The sequence below is a fragment of the Sturnus vulgaris genome, chromosome 1 (genome assembly GCF_052056855.1).
Source record: "Sturnus vulgaris isolate bStuVul1 chromosome 1, bStuVul1.hap1, whole genome shotgun sequence".
In the NCBI taxonomy this organism is placed as follows: Eukaryota; Metazoa; Chordata; class Aves; order Passeriformes; family Sturnidae; genus Sturnus; species Sturnus vulgaris.
In genome coordinates this window covers 86,954,011-86,967,879 of record NC_142243.1, presented here as the reverse complement: position 1 = coordinate 86,967,879, position 13,869 = coordinate 86,954,011, and positions in this window count along the sequence as shown.

The window sequence follows — 13,869 nt, the reverse complement described above, 5'->3', positions numbered from 1 at the left end:
AGAAGGTGAAGGAAAGGGACAACAGGAACTTAATGAAGTTTGACCGTGACAGGGATTAGACCCTGTATTCAAATGGAGCCACCCAACTGACCAGGACAGGCTGGGGCTGTCTGGCAGCACTGCAGGAAAGAACCTGGAGTCCTGGGAACACCGGAGTTACAAGGAATCAGCACTGCACCCCTGCCTCAAGGTCTCAAGGAAGATCAGCCACACACTGGGCTGCACTGGCAAAGGCATTGCCAGCTGCTCAGGGATTGTGATTCTTTTCCTCACTTGTGAGTTGACATCCAGACCACTACATCCAGTTTTGGCCCCCCAGAACATGGCACATTTTGACAAATTGTAGGGACACCAAGAGGGTTCAGGGTCTGGAGCCTGTGATGTGCAGGAAGAGGCTGAGAGAGCAGCTTCTGCTTAGACTGGGAAGAGAAGGCTGAGAGGGGACTGACAGCAGTCTTGCACTACCTAGAAAGGGATTTCAGACAAGATGCATGGAGCCACTTCTCTGAGGTGAACAAAGAGCAAGAAGTAGTAGATGCAAATTGCAAGTCTCAGCTGGATGAAGGGAAGGACGTTTTCCAACTATGCAAGCAGGCAAGCACTAGAGTAGGTTGCCCAGAAGTAATGGAATCTCCACTGTGGGAGATTTTTGGGACTCAGCTGCATAATGCCCTGAGTAACTTGATCCATGTTTGAAGCAGGCATTTTGACTAGAGATCTCCATAGGTCTTTTCCAAATGAAATACTTCCATTATTTTGTTATATGTATTATAAAATTCTTCTCTTCAGAGATATTGGGAAAATAAAATTTATAGCCAAGAATATGCCTGATTCATAGAGCTGCTGGCCTCCAGAAAGTGTAAAATATCCCTTTCTTAGCACTCTGTGCTCCAACTTCACTACATGGATGTTGGAGTATGAAGTTGTACAAACACCTGCTCAAGGTGTCACTAATTCAACACTAAAACTCTTGCATACCTACACCAGTTATGATGCCACTGTTAAAAATATTTTCCATGTAAATGGGTGTCTTGTGAGAATTTTCAATTCTGCTTTCCCTGAAGAACTTCAAGCTTAACAGGTTTGTCATGTTAGGTTTGTTGCCTCTTTTCCTGCAATACAAGATTGAAAAATACTTCTCTCAGTAGAAGTCATGGAAAGCAAGCCTGGAGCTTACAGGGGGGATCTTCTGTAAGAAAGATATTTAAATTACAGAAAGCAAGCTACTCCAGTTGAAGTTGTGCCACAGTGCAAGTTTTTCTTGATTGCTAAGGTGAGCTATCCTTGAGGTCTTAGGGCCAGAGCCTCTGTGCTCAATAACGCCCCAGTTTTACCTCCTCTAAACATTCTACAAATTAACATTTGAGGAGAAAAGGATTTTTGTGATATTTCTGACAGGGACTTTCTCCTGTAATATGTCATATCATAGAATCATAGAATGTGCTGATTTGGAAGGGACCCACCAGGATCATCAAGTCCAACTCCTGACCCTGCACAGGACACCCCAAGAGACACACCATGTGCCTGAGAGTGTTGTCCAAAGGCTGCTTGAATTCTTTCAGGCTTGGTGTTGCTACTACTTCCCTTGGGAGCCTATTTCAGTGCACAACCACGTCTGGGTGAAGAACATTTTTCTATCATCCAACCTAAACTTCCCCTGACACAGCTTCAGCCCATTCCCTCGGGTCCTGTCCCTGGTCAGCACAGAGCAGAGATCCGTGTCTGCCCCTCCTCTTCCCCTCATGAGGAAGCTGTGATTGCAGTGAGGGCTCCCCTCAGTCTCCTCCAGGCTGAACAGACCAAGTGACCTCAGCTGCTCCTTGCACGACTTCCCCTCCAGACCCTTCACCATCTTTGTTGCCCTCCTTCAGACACTCTCTGATAGTTTAATGTGGTTTTTTATATTGTGGCACTGCCCCCAGCACTGGAGGTGAGGCTGCCCCAGCTCAGAGCAGAGCAGGACAATCCCCTCCCTTGCCTGGCTGGTGATGCTGTGCCTGATGCCCCCAGGACAGGGTTGGCTCTCCTGGCTGCCAGGGCACTGCTGGCTCATGGTCAGCTTGCCATGGACCAGTTTACAGTCCTCCAGGCACTTTTCTGTAACACTGCTTTCCAGCATCTCATTCCCCAGCCTGTCCACCCATCCAGGATTGCCCCATCCCAGGTGCAGAATCCAACACTTGACCTTGTTAAAATTCATATAGTTGATGGTTGCCCATCTCTAATTTTTCAAGGTCTCTCTGCAGGGCCTCTCTGCCCTTGAGGTGCCCTTGAGGGAGTTCCTCCCAGTTCACTGTCATTTGAAAACTTTCTTAGTATTTCTTCAAGTCCTGCATCCAGGCCATGTCACAGTACAGTTCTTCTGCTTTGCATTTGATGTCCACATTCTGCTGCACAACAGATCCCAATGTGGCCAATACACGTGGCTTCCTCTGTCCACCTCATAGGGTCAAAGGCTCTACAGGCAATGTGAGGATCTGGATTTACCTTTCCTTCTCTGCTCCCTTATATGCTTTACATCACTGCACCTGAATATGAAAGCCTTCTCTGATCTCACTTATTTTGACCCCATTTGTGAGATAAAGTTGTGTTGTCAAGTACCCCTCCCTCACAAGGGCAGTCAGAGCACTTGGAAAAACAAAGGGATGGAACAAAGGGCTCATGTATTCCAAGTGAGTCGCCCTAGAGCACAGCTGGTAACGTTGCCAGCGTGAATAGTGCTGTGATTCAGCTCCCTTATCCTCTGCATCCCGCAAAATGGAGTCATACTGGAAGTGCCGTCAGTCTGAATGTTAGGCACTGCAAGAGCACTTTTGCTGCTCTCGGCGAACACAAGCGGTGCCCAGCCCTTACAGGGCTCTTGAAAACAAGGTGCATCAGTGCTCAGTTGCTTCTCCCCTCTCCTCCATCATTAAGCAGAAAAAAATATGACCCTCGTCCTGACCTTCTAAGCAGTTACTCTATGGGCAGTCAATTATTCCTGATTTACTTTTAATTTTTATATGTATTTTTATTTGGTATTCACTTATATACATATACACATACACACCAAATCAAGACCACATGTGAAAGATACTCTGTTTTGGTATTCTTTTGACCATAACACCCACGAGGTTTTCAGACCTGACACATAACTACATAAACATCTTCTGCAGGACTTGGGGTAGAAATAACAACTTTATCTAGGGCCATTTCTGCTCTTTTTTCTGTTTTGGCAGTAATAAATTTAAAGGTTTCTGCCCACTGGAAGTGAAAGGTCCAAGTATTTTGTGACATGAATTTCATGGACAGATGAGGTGATCCATCTATTGCTATCTACAATTCATGCATCAGCCCTCAAAAAGTCAGAACTGGATGCTGCCCATAATACCCATGGTAATTCTTTATGGAAGAAGCATGAATGTAAACAGACAAACCAGAGTACGAGTGGTGAGGATCCACCATGGTGAAGGTGGCAAAGGAGGAGGCAGAAACATCCTTCACCAGTGCACCTACTGACTGTGTTCCTGGAAGAGCTTACAGGTTCTTTGGAAGAAAAAGAACCAGAAGTTATTGCAGCCTCCTTAGGGAGAAGCTTCAGTTTATGAAGTGTTGCTTTCTCTTGAAATCTTTTTTTAACAGAGAAGAACATAAATTCCTGCCAGAAAACAAAGCCAAAGAGGGATGTATGAGAAGTCAGGGGTTTCCTAGATATTTGAAAGATGACCAGAAAATTCTTTATAGCTCTTTGTCCTACATTACTTCACATGCCTTGAGCAGCTATTCTGTTAAGTATGCCTTTCCACCTTCCCAGTGTTTTCCCAAGTGATTTGAAATGCATGTGGATTGTACTCGAGGGGTCCTGTCAGTGACACCATCAAAGCCAGTACAGACTCCTTTCAAATGTAAAATTGCTTGCTAGTAGGAGGGAGAGCACTCAGAGATGTTAGTGTATTCCCTGCATCCTCAGCTGGCAAGCAGAGGTTGTAACTGCAGAGCTATACTTGATTTGATATGTTTTTAGGGGAGTTTTGTGCAATGTGCCAGCTGGAATGAGAGAGGAAACTTGTCCTTAAAAAGTAAATTGAAGTGTGTGTTTAGCTTAATGGCCACAAAGAAACACGCTGCAGCCCTTGTGTGGCTTCACGTTTTGATTTTCTGGATCAGAGCAATTCTGGCAGCCATGTCCTCTTAGAGCTGAATGTATGAATCTGAGAATAGAGAGCCCTGGTTTATAACAAGGTCATGTCATCTCTGTCACTGAAATTAATTTCAAGAAATAGATTGTCTCTTCAGGACACTTTGTCAAATGATCTGAAATTTTGCCACATGACATGTAACGAAAGCTCTAATACAATGGAGAAATTAAAGTAGCATTTGATTTCCCAGTACCGACATCCCTTTGTCCTCTAATGCTGATGCTCTTAAACAAATGAGGAAAGCTTAAGAATACTCATTAACTCATGAAAGTAAACAGCTGGCATATCCAGCTTAAACTGATGTGGGCAAAACACAGAAGGTTTTTTAAACATTTGGCCAATTTTTTTTCCTCTGCATAAGCAGAAACTAGTAAAAGGATAGGATCTCTCTGTTTCCAATAAAAAATATCTTCAAAGGACCCTTAAGAATGTCCTTAACTTTTTTACAGAGCCTAGTTTTACACTAAAAGCAAAAAAATCTCTTATAAACAGACAGCCCTGCCACTGTGCATTGCTTCCAGCTCCAGAAATGTGTCCTGCCCCTGGTTCCCTGATAGACTGCCAAACCAGGAATATGACGGCACTGGCAGCGTTTAGTCAACATCTGTAATGTAAACAGATTATCCTCTGTGACTCAAACAACTAGTCAAAATTTGTAGTAAATTATTTCAACTAGATTAAATTATTCAATCTGGAAGAGAAGCATTTAGGTATCTTTGGTGGGATTCACCCCCTTGTAAGAAAATGTGAAGTCTTAACTTCTCCATCTAAGAAGGAAATATGTTATAGGAGATTGCTCCTTATTTCACAGCTCCTTGACCAGAGACATCTCTTTGTCTACAGGCTACTTATGGAAAAGATAGATTTTTTTTTCCCTTCCCATTTTTTTACTTCTCTGAATGAATCATCTGCTGTTCCTAAGGATAAACCTATCAGATTCCTTGTGCTAGGGTAGAAATAGAGGGAGAAGGGTAGGGCAGGGTAAGGGAAAAGAAAGGAAAGCAAAGTTAACACAGACCAACCAGCAAAGATGTTACTGATCTAGCCAAAGGGAGCAAATACAGAGAATCAGATACAAGAAAATTAATTGAGCTGAGACAGACAACCACCCTCATGTCACTCCTCTCTCTTTTTGTCACTCTCTATCAGTAAAGGCAAACATCCATAAAAGGGATGATTAAATCTCAGTTGCAAGGAAATACCCTCCCTTCATGCATCCATTCCTTCCTTCTTGAGAAACATAACGCTTTGCATTGAACCTGAGAAATCACTTAAAAGGAAGCTTCACCTTTTCAGAGACAAAAGTAGTTATCATCCCCACCCCCAAAGAAGACAACAAAACCCATCCATTTTATCAGCTCTAGTCACAAGCATGCTTTTTATTCAAATTAAAAAAGCTTTTAACTTAGTGTAAAGGGACCCAGCTATTTCAGAAAGTGGAAGGTGACCTTATGGAAATCAGTAAGAGCTGGTGTCAACTTCAGCATGATCCATGTGTCATTCTCAAGATTTGATGGCTTCTCCAGATTGCTCCAAATGACTCAGCACTGAGTATTGCATTGAAGAATGCCAGAAGGCACCAGCACTGCCTCTGAGCTGTGCATAACCTTAGGGAGCAACTGAAAAGGAGGAGAATCACATAATGGGGTGCTTTGGAAGGGACCTTTAAAGGTCAGCTAGCCCAAGCCCCTGGCAATAATCAGGGTCATCTTCAACTTGATCACATTGGTCAAAGTCCAGCCTGACCTTGAGCTTTTCCAGGGATGAGGCATCCACAGTTTCTCTGGGCAGCATGTGTCATTATTTCACTACCCCCATAATAAAAAATTTCTTCTTTAGTCTGGATTGACTCTCAGTTGGAAGCCATTCCCCCTTGTCCTATCACTCATGCTCCTGTGAAAAATCCCTCTCCAGCTTTCTTGTTGGCCCACTTCAGGTACTGGAAAACTTCTATAAGGTCTCCCTGGAGTCTTCTCCAGGCTGAATCACAAACCTCTCAGCCTTTCCTCACAGGAAAGGTTCTCCATTCCTTTGATCATCTTTGTCTCCCTCCTCTGGACTCACTCCAACAGTTCCCTGTCCTCCCTGTGCTGGGACCCCAGAGCTGATGCAGCACTGCAGGTGGGGTCTCACCAGAGCAGAGGGGCAGAATCCACCCCCTCCCCTGCTGCCCACGCTGCTTTAGATATAGCCCAGGACACACTTTGGATGTAGTTTGCTTTCTGGGCTGTGAATGCACATTGCCAGGTCATGTCCATCTTTACATTCATCAAAGCTTCTCAGTTTGCAGTTAGGGCTTTGATTTTGACTATTATTGCACCTGATCCCTCTGCTTAAAGCTGATAAAAAAGGAATTTTAGTTTTCACATTGTTACATGCAGGGCAGCTTTGGCTATTTGGTAACTTTATTGCCAGGATATTTGAAGGCTCAGAACATACTCTGCAAACATACAGGCTTTTCCTAAAGAATGCTTAATGATATTTATATATTGCATCTTTAAATCTTTCAATATTACTTGCAAATTCCAGCCTCATGATGTTCATGTGCAGTAAAAACAACTGCTTTATGTTGTGCTAGGCAAGATTTGAAAGAGGCATCTGGTTTGTATTTTTGATGTAATATAGAAAAGTTGAGATCCGTACAAATTAATTGTCCAGCTGGATGAGAAAGTCATCTAATTCTGTGTCCTCATGGATCAGAGGGGAGAGTCAGAATCTCTTGTCCTGGGGATCAAATGATTCAGGTTGGAATGGAGATGATCTCATTCAACCCTTTGCTCGAAAAAAAGATCATCTAAGACATTAGATCAGATTCCTTAGGGCATTGTCCTCCTGAATTCCAAATATCTCAAAAGGTAGACACTTCTCCACCCCTCTGAGCAGCCCGTTCCAGTGCTTATTTACCCTCTAGGAGTTTCCCTTTTTCCTTATGTCCAATTAGTAGCATGGCTGCTGGCTCCTGTCTTCTTTATGACAACCTCTGAAAGAGGCCTGCATTGCTGAGAAGTTAATAAAATCAGTTCAAAAAGAAATAGAAGAATGGTTACATTTCCCTAGTTTGTGTCTCAAGGTGACATTTCAGTGTTTTATCCTCATAGAATCTCCCACCAAGCAGAGGTCTCCCATGAGTTGCTTACAGCAGTGCCCAAATCTCACCACCATGTTGGTATTCTCCATCTACAATCCAAGTGTTTGAAGAGTTTTATCTTCTCCTTCCACTTCTCTTTTCTTTGACTTGACTATGGAGGGCCATTTGTCATGGAATCCTCCATTTTCTTGTTCTTCATTATGTTCTTCATTCAACTTGCCTTGTAATTGTCTCAGGCTTTAACTAAAACAAATAGCCTTGTAGTCTCCACAAATTTTGCTGACGCACTGTTCACATCCCCTTTTCAAAGGTCCATATATTTAATATGTTATGCAGATTACCTGTTGAAGCTTAATGTTTTTAAACATTTTGATATTTCTAATCTTTTGCCACCCTGAAACTTGATTTGTTGGTTCTACTCTTCTTTTTGTATCATGGCCAGATTTGTAGCCATAAGAAAATTCTGCATTTTTGTAGCTGCTAAGAAAGGACTTCCTGAAAGGTTTTTGAATGATTAATTGCATTATGTTGTCCTTCATATCTGTTATTATTATTCTTTTAAATGATCAGTTAAACTTATTTGCCAGCTGCAGCCATAAGTTTTACCAGCTCTTAATTCTGAAGATCACCTAGAAATCTTATCTTGGTGTTTTATCTGGGAAAAACAAACAAACAAACAAACAAAAAAACCCCCAAAACAAAACAAAACAAAACAACAAAAAAACCAGAACAAGACAGACACTCAGCATTTTGTGTCTCCTTAACCTTCTAGCATAAAATCAGGATTCAGTGAGAAATTCATGTCTAATATGTAATAGATACTATTTTATGAAATATGTAATATTATTTATATAGGTAGACTATATAATGCAACACGATACATATATTTTATACATTCTAACATGTAAATAGAACTGCTTACATTGTGTTATATAATAAATCATAATAAATCAAAAAGGCTTCAGGGTGGCCCAATTTCAGGCTTCCAGTACCTGAAGGGAGGCTATAAGGAACATTGAGACGAGCTATTTATAAGAGCAGGACAGGGCAACATGGCTTCAGACTGAAAGAGTGTAGGTTTAGATTAGATACCAGGAAGAAACTCTTTACTGTGAGGATGATGAGGCACTGGAACAGATTGCCCGGAGAAGCTGTGGATACCCCATCCCTGGAAGTGTTCAAAGTCAGGGTTGGATGGAGCTTTGAGGAATCTGGTCTACTGGAAGGTGTCCAAGCACATGGCAGGGTTTTTTTTTTTCACATGGCAACATGGTTTTTCAGGGTCCCTTCCAGCCAAGGCCATTCCATAATTCTGTGAAATAATATGTGATATGCTATTATGTAATCTGATAGCACATAGTATATTATATCATTATAGTAACATGTGCATATATCATACACTCTCCGTTATATAAACCTATAACAACATACATATAGAATATACAGTGTATGTAATATAGTTTATAATATAAAATACATATTGATATAGTTTACCAATAATCAGTAAAATTTTAAAATAATAGATTTAAAGTATAAATAAGTACAAAAATTTAGCACAAAGTAGATCAATTAAGGTAATCTGAGTATATTCATATTTAATAAACACTGACTATAGGGTATGCACTGAGGTTTACCATGTGTTATATCCTATCACATAATTTCATTTGCACCCCTTTAGTGTCCAGTTTATGCCCCTTCCAAACTCTCGAGCAGAAGTCAGCTGGGCCTCTTGGAACAGGCTTCTCTTTTACATGCCATATTGGTTTGGTGCCTCCTATTTTTTTCACCAGTTTGTTCTGGTACTTCCCATCTCAGAAGACTTCACCATCATTCCTGAGCCCAGAACTGGCATCTCTTCAATATTGCCTGCAGAAGTGGTTGCTGTTAGGATGTCACGTTGCTTGCCTAGCAGTGGCCCTAATTGCTCCCTCCAAGCACCAGAGAGAGCGGCTCTTGCATGGACACATCTCCCTCAGGAGCTGGAACCACTAAGTGCACCAGTGCTTCGTCACGTTGCTCGGTCCTGGAAAGCAGCAGTTCCAGTGCTGTGCATACACACAATTCCCCAGGGGCGTCTTTTCCTTTTAACATCAGATGTTTGACCTTCAAAATCCTTCCACATTCCTCTCACCCGCAGCCAGCTGCAATACTTTAAATTGCTTGTTATTCCTAATGTTGCAGGATTCATTTGGCTCCCAGCAATCTTTCCCAGATTCCCAGGTTTCTTCTAGTGCTTATCCTCTGCCCTCCCACTTCCTATCCTGTTCATCCCTTCTCCCTGAAGCTTCCCCTGCCTCACAGCCTCCCTGGGAAGCCCTTTGTGAATGGATGCATCCTTCTGGGAAGAAGCATGCACACAGCATTTAAGAGCATATCCACAGCCAGGCCACACACGCTTCTCCCCTGTGCCAGGAAAGTGTTGTGGGGGCACAGTGCTTATGGAAGCAAGAAGCTTTAACTTGGCATTTGCAATGATTCCACTCACCTACCTCTGAGGAAGCATTGCTCAGGCACATTGCTCTCCTCAGGGCTTCTTCAGCACCCTGGGCTCCTCCGGACACATCCTACATCCTCCAGGGATGCAGGGAGGCAGAGGTTTTGAACAGTTTCTTGAACAAGGTCATGCCCCTCTGAAGAACACTGACACAAAGAGAGCTTGTGAAGCTGCTCTCAGAGGCTGCCTTTGATTTGGCTTCTTTTGGGATGCTGTTTCTGGGCATCCCTTACCTGTGCCATACATGAGAGCAGTTTGGTGCTGGTAGCACACATTTTCCAGGTGGAAGGGGGTGAGCATCTCTAGAGCCAGAGCTAGTCTCTATCAGAGACCTTCAATCTCAGTCAGGGGTCTGGAGGCAAATACAGTGATTTCCAGTAACCACAGTGCATTTGTTAGATTCTTCTTCTTGGTGCAGCCAGCCATAAGTGTTGTCCTTACCAGCTGTTTCAGACTTTTTGTATTTATCTTATAACTATCTGTTCATTCTTCCACAGTAGGGCTCCCGTATTGGTAGTTTCAGCAGTGAGCCTGACAAAAATTATCATCTGTATATTCCCTCTCTAAATCAATGGTAATTTGTCAGTAATCAGTCGTCTCCTACTGAGACCTCTCTATCATCCTATGTACTGTGCTTTTTTTTTTGTTAAAACACATCTACAGTATTTCAGGAGAACACAGTATTTTCAGTACAGCTGTATAAAGTATTACTGCACACAACTCTCCAGGACTGGGGCAGAGCAGCTGGAAAGCTGCCCATTGGAAAAGAACCTGGTGGTGCTGGTTCACAGCCAAAGGAACATGAGCCAGCACATGCCCAGGTGGCTTGTATCAGAAACACTGTGGCCAGCAGGACCAGGGTACTGATTGTCACCCTGTGTTCAGTGCTGGTGAGGCCACACCTCAAGTACTGCATCCAGTTCTGGGCCTCTCACTACAAGAAGGTGCTGGAGCACGTCCAGAAAAAGGCAAGGAAGCTGGTGAAGAGTCTGGAGCACAAGTCCTAGGAGGAGTAGCTGAGGGAACTAGGGTTATTTAGCCAGGAGAAAAGGAAGCTTGGGGGGGACATAATCACTCCCTACAACTGCCTGAAAGGAGGTTGTAGTGAGGTGAGGGTCAGCCCCTTCTCCCAAAATAGCAAGTGATAGGACAAGAAGAAATGGCCTCAAGCTGTTCTAAGGAAGGTTTAGATTGGATATTAGAAAAAAATGTCTTCACTGAAGGACTTGCCAAGCATTGGAATGGTCTGCCCAGAGAAGTGGTCGGGTCACTCTCCTTAGAAGTGTTCAAAAGGTATGTAGATGTGGCACTTTGGGACATGGTTTAGTGGTGATCATGGTGCTGCTGGGTTGATAGTTGGACTCATGATCATAGAGGTCTTTTCCAACCTGAATTATTCCATGCTTCTATGAAGGGGTCAGCTGCCTGAGGTTTTTTGCCATATTTTACTCAATGGCCTCCCTATGGGAGCAGTTAAGCACTGGAGCAGCTGCCCAGCAAGACAGTCCACCCTGGCACATTCCCAAGGCTCACCTTGACCCTGAACAACCAGGGAAGTTGGCCCTTAGTGGTGCAGGAGGCCCATCTCCCCAAAGCCCTTCCAACCCAGCCTGTTCTGTTTGCACGGTCCTACACGCTCGGGTTAGTGGTCAGGGTTGATTGGAAACACAGTCTCGTTTGCTTCCAGAACAGAGCCCGGAAATTAATCTAGAGAGATGGAAAATGACATCAGTTTCTTGTAGATGGCTGGCATGCTACAAAGGATATAGCAGGGAAATACCCTGCTTCATGATGTTACCTTTTCAGATTAAATCTAATGTAATATGTTTTTCTATAAACTTCAGGAAAGAATCAGGCAGAGTTCGACTTTCCTTTCAGTGTAGTTCATGGAGGTCAACAGCATCACCCTGTTATCACAGCCCTGTACCAAGGCAGCCTGGAGTACAAAATGTTAATGTTCTTCCCTCTGTTCAGACGCACCATTTGTATTACATTATCCCTCCTATTTCTTCTCCAAGGGAACAGCACAGTCTCAATAATAGCATGATCAGGGACTTCATATTATTTTAACCCTGTAAACCCTTTTGTATGACATCAAATCTTAACAAAGTGTCACGTCCATGACCTGTTGTAATTTGTCACAGGAAGGAAAACATTAAAGAATTAGTTCTTTTTTTGAGGCTTTTGAGTAAGGTATTATGCGAGTTTTCCGAACACTGGGTATAAATTCAAATCCTGTTTGGATGTGAAAAGCAGAATAACTGGATTCTCCATAGGAATCAAATAAATTGCTCATCAGTCATGATGACTGCTTTTGTTATTTGACACACATTTTCTAGGTTACTATGTCTCTCCCCTTTTTTTGCCAGTATTGCTTGAGAATGCTTTGATTAGAAAACAAAACAATACAAAACGAAACAACAAAAACCACCTCACAAACAACCTGTTTTACCAGAAAGAAAACCCAGATTGGCTAATATCAGAAGCAATTCAGTTAAACACTGAAGTCCACCCACAGGGAAGTAAGGCTCAGTTGCCTTAATGTCTGACTGTCTTTAAGATGTTCCAGAGCACCAGAAATATCTCCATGGGACTGGCTGACATCCTGTACGACTTCCAAGAGACCATCAGCACACACATGTGTTACTTCTCTCTACAGAACATTTCTTTTTAAGACAGTCAAACCACTTCCCTGCTATCAACACCTTCCACCAGTATTTCTTCCCTAGAGAGGCATTTCCAAACTTCCTTGGAACATCCTGTAGTCCCACCAGGACAAGTGCCTCACAGCTGTCATTCCTTTTGTACTGTCACTTCCTTTTTGAGATAAAGCACAAACTGAATCTCCTGTACTGATTTTACTACACACCCATGAGCAGTGTCTTACATCCTCCCTGGTCAAAGCTCAGGCCTGGGCTGGGTGGCAATCTCTTGACCAAATTGAAGGGGGCAGGGGGCATGGGTTTTCCTGTGCTGTCTAGTAACCAGACAACCATGCTCTTTTTTTTTTTTTTTTTTTTTTGAGGGAATAAAAAAGTTCTGAAACTGCTCAGATCTGTCCTTTCTACCTGAAATTCACAGTCATTATGTACAACTCATCCTCTGCCTCTAGAGACAATGTAACATTTACAGCTGAACATATGACTTAATGAAAATGGGAACAATTCAGATCTGTAGATGCCTCACATTATTCATGTGCTGCAGCTCTCCTCAGCCAGCAATGCAGCATTTTGGAACATAGGGCACAATTCCCCAGCCTAGTACCTCTGCAGTGTTCCTGAAGTAACAAAATAGTGGTAGTGGTACAAAATGCCACCCTGGAGATTCATTTCTACCACAGCAATCAACAATTTCATGAGCGTTTCAACTCTTTTATCCTCTGATTAATGATATAGTTGAAAGAAACATGAAGATATTTCTCCTGCATTTTGAGAGATTCCACTGAATCAGCCTGAGTTACAGAAAATGAAAAGCACTGGCAATACCAACCTACTGTAGGTAGTCAGTAGGGGATCCAGTAAATGTTTTGTTAGACCATTGCAGGCTGGTTTAACTCGAGTTAGACAGGCACAGGTGCCTCCCAAGTCACTAAATGCAATTCTTCCCAAGAGCCAGAGTGTGGGTGAAGGTGTACTCAGCAAAAAGTCTCAGAGGCCTGTGGCTGCCTGTGTTTGGTTGAAGGCATTCACCTGGGAAGTGATCCTGGAATCAGAAAAAGACTGAGGCTTGAATCAGGTCTGGAAGAGAGCTGGTCCAACCCCCTTCTCAAAGCAGAGCTGCTTCCTGGCTAGGTCACCTTGTTCAGGGCCTCCCTCAGACAAGTTTTGAAGATCTCCAAGGAAGGAGATCTGTATCTCTCTGGGCCACCTGCCCCAGTGCTCAGCTCCTTTTATTGGAAGCAATTTTGTCCTCATGTCCCACTGAAGCCTCCCTTGCTGCAGTCTTTGTATCCTTTGCTGTGAGTCACATCACTGCCCTGAGAAGCACCTTTGCAAAATGAGATTCAACTTAGCAAGAGAATTTCAGGATAACAAGATACCATTCTCTGCAGTTTAGTCTTACTTTGATGAATGGCCTAAAGAAAATGCTGATAAATATATTCAAGAAAA